This window comes from Pinus tabuliformis, chromosome 5_1 (assembly GCF_031772625.1).
Source record: "Pinus tabuliformis cultivar Carrire ecotype Pingquan chromosome 5_1, CPIR1, whole genome shotgun sequence".
NCBI lineage: Eukaryota > Viridiplantae > Streptophyta > Pinopsida > Pinales > Pinaceae > Pinus > Pinus tabuliformis.
In genome coordinates, this window is record NC_142305.1 from 426,095,015 (window position 1) to 426,100,703 (window position 5,689).

Consider the following 5,689-nt stretch of genomic DNA (forward strand, 5'->3'; position numbering starts at 1 on the left):
CCCTTTACTGTATTCCTAGCGCCTGCGGCTTTGTCTGTCTTGTCAGAATGTGGCTGCTTTTTTTCCCTGTTGCTCTTGCCGCTGAGCATCTTACTGTTCAGACCCTCGATTCTCACTCCCACCGTAGCTTTCTGTGGTTGCGAATGCGCTACCACTTGTTTGAACGACGGGGTCCCACTGGACCCCTCGGCACCCATTCTTCCCGAACCCACTGCCCCGCAATAGGACAGTGACACCCGAAACGAGCTAATGGAGAACAGTGCGTCTGCAGCAGAGGAAAACCTAAACCCTAGACAGGTTAGGTTAAGACTCCATTATCGAACCAGTCGCCCTTCCATCCATATGAAAAACCAACCTCCTTTCAAAGAGGTATAGCAACATTTCACATTCATTAATGTTATGATTTTGTATTTTTATTTTGGTTGTTAATCTTTATTATTATTTCATTGTTAATTTGATTGTTTATTTTATCATATCTTTCTATCATAAATAATGTTATATATTTAGGTTATTAATTTTTATTAATATGTTTTATTTAATTTCATTTTTTGTTTTATTAAATTTTGTTCAATTATTTTTTATAATATTTGCTTATATATGCTATTATTAATTTCTAAAATTATTTTAAATTTTTTATTATTAATAATATAATAGGAGTATTATTAATATTGTGACCATTAATATAAATTAGTATATCATATATTTATTAATCACATTTATATTATATAAATTAATATATCATATATTTATCAATTACATTTATATTATATAAATTAGTATATCATATATTTATCAATCACATTTATATTAATATAAATATAGATAATTGTACTTAAACTTGATTTTTTAATATTTATTTAACAATTCTGCCGAAAAAGTTATAAGTTATTCTTGATATAAAAGATATACCAATGGAGTTGTAAGTTATTCTTGATATAAAATATATCAAAGATTTAGAGTTTATATTTAATAAAACAAAATTCAATTCTACATGTGTCCCATGAAAATGGAGTATCTAGTAAATTATGGATCTTACTTGTGTAATAATCAAAACATAATTATAAAGAAACCATAATATCCAGTCCACAACTTTTTATGATTTCTAACTTTAGAAGTTTTAACCGAAACCTCATCAATCTCCCCCATTTCATCATCTTAAGATCATCTAATGAGAATAAATTATATATCTTAAATGATTAGCATGAAAACATATATCTCGAGCAAAGTTCTTAATTTTTTGAAATATTATATTAAGATATACTTTTGGAAGTACATGATGGTTGAGATTACTAGATGTGTATGTTTAATAATATTTAAAATAGGTCATGTAAACATATTGAAATTTTAAAGTGAAAAGTGTTGCATTGTATTCATTAATCATGAGGTTGTTTGAAATTTTAAAGTGAAAAGCGTTGCATTGTATTCATTAATCATGAGGTTGTTTTATTAAGTTAGAATTTAGATCATTTCATTTAAAATCTATATGGCAATGGTTTGGTTAGAGGGAGATAAAATGAAATTTATATGGCAATGGTTTGGTGTAGGGAGATTGTTTTTTTTTAATTGATTTTTTAATGGTTTGGTGGCAGGGAGATTGTTTTTTTATTGATTTTTATCATATGAAAAGGTATTTTTTTTATATCTAATTATTGTTTATTTTTTATTACATTTTTTTTAATCACTTTGATTATATTTTTTCTTTCCAGAGAATTTGAATATGGGACCCGGGGACCAATGTTCCTGTTCACTTACAGTCACCAACTTCGCTGCCTCATTGGGCTTTTTTTTTCAAATCATTATAATGTACATATAAATCACCTTTAAACTTATGTTTTGAAAAATATGTATCTATTTCTTTTAAAATTTGATAAAATTTGGACATATTTCTTATATGAATATGTTAAAAATAGAGAATTTTTCACTAAAAAATCATTATTGGTGGATTATTTAAAAAAAACAACATAGTTTAACACTATTCTTGAAATAAGGATACAATTATTATAGATGCGTATTTGTTTTCGTGAAATTGAGTATGATATTATAGTGTCCAATATTTAGAATGAACATTTTACTCATCTCCTTTTGCCATTTTCAAATGAAAAGCATGGTGTACTTCGGATTGTTAGCATTGCAAAGTCAACCCAATTATAACCTTCAAAATGAAATATTACCCAACCCTTCAAATTTGATCTCTTGTTAGGACAATCAAATTGTTCCATCGTGTAAGAAACTTAGATCACGATCGATGCATATACTTAAAATATTTCTTGGATTCATATGTGTTATAGTCAGAGGAGCTTTGCCCTATTCTTAATTTATTAAAATATTAAGTACAAAGTCCCATACAAGTTGCTTAAATGTTGTTGACATTTTTGTTGAACTCCCATGTAATATTTTTTCCAAAGAAAATCTAGAAAATAATCCTAAAGAATACTTTCCCACATTCATGGATGGCATCCTAGTAAACACATTGGCATATACTAGTGCACCTCACACATGGGATTCAACACATAGACTAGTGCACCTCACACACGGGATTCAATACATAGACTAGTACACCTAACACATGGGATTCAGTACATAGACTAATGCACTTTACTAAATATATTCAAACTATGCATTTGTTGGCATGGAACTACCTAAGTGCCTAATGACATTGGAAACAATGGCTAACCCCTTAGACTAACTCTTATGTAATATTTATTTATTTTTTGTGTCCAAAAGAATCGTAAACTAGGCAAGTCTCGTACTTGTGTGACATAGGATCGATTTCAACTAATGTCACTATAACCTCTAAGTATCATTGCCTTCTCGCAAAGACAACAACATGGGTTTGCATTGGAGGATTGCACATAGGACCTTCATCTCTCAAATTACTTTACATATCACGAGCTTGCCAATAAACTATGTCGAAAAAGACAACTCTTATGTAATATTATATTAACATCCTAAGTAACATATACCTCAAAATGTGATAGCTTTAATCTTTGTTATTCTTTATTAAATGTATTTATTTTATTTGAAAAAAAAAATAACATAAACTAAAAAAAGAAAATAAAACTATGTACCACATTGGTTGTTTCAAAACGTCGACCAAATCCTAATGATATAATTATCCGAAAAACATTTATCTATATACTAATATATTTTATTTTTAAACAATTTTAAATATATTGTTATATTAATTTAAAATTTAAAATTAATTAAATATTATAAAAAATTTACAAAAACATAACTTAAAAACATAAATAAATAAATAAAAACAAAAACAAAAACAAAAACAAAACAAAAAAACAAAACAAAATAAACAAAAACAAAAAACAAAAAACAAAAAAAACAAAAACAAAAACAAAAACAAAACAAAACAAAACAAACATTAAATTACTCAAAATTTAAAATAACATTAAGAAATTTAAAGCATCACAAAAAAAACTTACAACATTAATTACAAATGCACCACAAATTGTCAATATTAAAAATAATATCTATTTATTTGAAATCGGGAATATCATGAAACATAACATCCATATCTTCCATATCATGTATACTCCAATTTTTAATTTCGAACTTAATTTGAGAAATGGAATGACCTGTATCTTAGAGTGTATTTGGTTCCACGTGGAGTCTTTCTGGACATGTACATGGGGCTTACAATTATATGGGCTTTTTTAACACATTTTCTTTGAATGTGATTTGCTTCCATGATTGCAATTTGGTGGCAGGTCATTGGAGGATCAGTTATTATTGTGATGCTTCCATTAGTTGCACACAACACTCAATCTCAATCATATGTATTCACACATTTTGAGACATCTCCTGATTCGATTGGAATACACAACAAGACATATGCTATAAGTCCTTCTTTCCTTGTTAGTCAATACTCTCTCTATGGTTATGACTCGGCAGTACATCTAACAGAAGAAACAAAAGGTATAGAAATCAAGGGTCCAATTTCCATACTCACGAGTCTAGGAATTATATCAGTTTTTGGATGGGCCTACATCTTAGCTCTTACTTTTAGCATTCAGGACATCAAATATATGTATGATATAAACAATGAAACAACTAACCAATTTGTACCCACACAGATTATGTATGATGCATTTCATGGGCAGTATCAAAATTGCAATGGTGCAATAGTTCTTTCTTATTTGAGGGCCTTTTAATCACAACAAGTGTTGCACGAGTGGTTTATGCTTTGTCTCAAGACGGAGGAATTCCCTTTTCAAGGATTTCGCTTAAAGTACATCCAAAGTAAAATGTTCTTGCAAATTTTTTATGGTTGTGTGGATTTATTTACATGTTATATAGTTGTGTGCAGCTATTTGCATGCTATATGGCCTTCCTATCTTGAAAGTAAACGTGTTATTCACAGTTATCACTTTAGTCTGTACCCTAGGATGGGTGTTAGGTATTATGTTTCTAGCCAAAAAATTGGTTATTCAAGGATGGAATGACAAGCACAATTCCATGCCTAAATGGATATGCGGGATCATGCTCATCACCCACATATTCTCTCATTGTATTCCATTTTTCTTTAGGTATCACTGGATACAATGTTCTAGGAAGCTTGTCTCAAAAGCATCAACAATAGGATTGGATCAAGCTTCAACCTATATGGCTGAGATGGCTTGCCCAGAAAATTTGCTCCATTTAAGCATGATAGAAGTACATGGATTTCTTGATAGATTTATTACAATGGGTCCTATGAGAATCTACAAAGATAAACCACCATATCTCTACCAGGAAAATTGGAAAGTGAACTATCTGAGCACGGTTATGGGTCCACCACACAAAGCCTTTACCACTGAAGTCCATTTGCTAGGCTGCACACTGTCAGTGTCACAGTTGGCCACAAGCATTCCAGGTTATCTCTATCCTTGGATATTCATCACAATTATGGTTCAACCACACATAGCCCTTGCCATCGAAGTCTGTTTGCTAGGCCGCACATTGGAAGTATCATAGTTAGTCACAAGAATTACAGGGTATCTTTATCATCATAGATTCATTTGTCATGGCTATGGGTCATCAACAAACCCCCGCTTCATCGAAGTCCATTTGCTAGGCTACACATTGTAAGTATCATAGTTCATCACAAGCATTATATGGTATCTCTATCCTCGTATCTTCGTTCATCAAGGTTGTGGGTCAACAATACAAAACCCTTCTCTTTAGTGGCTCTTCATAATCAAAAAAAGCTTATCAAGAGGGAACTTCACGCAATGGGGATCATTGCTTCTTAAGGGGCGAGGAATGATCCAAATGGAAAGTGGCATCCACCCATGGTATTCATCCACCCATGGAATTTACCCATAGTATTATAACTCAAAAAGGATATAAGTAACAAGCCTCATTTTGTAAAAGGAAGGATTGTCCACCATAATGTAGTTTTTACAGTTATTATATGTTTGAATAAAAAGTTTCTTTGTGGCTTTTTTTACTGTGTGTTCTCCTCTTTTTCTCGCATTTCAATTTTTCATATCTTGGGGGCCTCCCCCCAAGATCCAGATCAATCACGTGTGAATGATGGCTGCTACCATGAGATCAATGCTCATGGAAATTCCTTAGCAATAAATTATCTTCATTTTCCTATGTAACTCTTCAATTTCTTAGTTAACATATGAGAATCATTTCTTGTTGATAACTTATTATCACAAAATGAAATTTAGAACAACTCATTATGGCA

General features: G+C 30.8%; 1 pseudogene; it reads left to right on the forward strand.

Annotated features, from left to right (window-relative positions):
• Window positions 1–249: 249 nt before the first annotated feature.
• On the forward strand, window positions 250–4,968 carry LOC149165312 (uncharacterized; annotated as a pseudogene).
• Window positions 4,969–5,689: the final 721 nt, after the last annotated feature.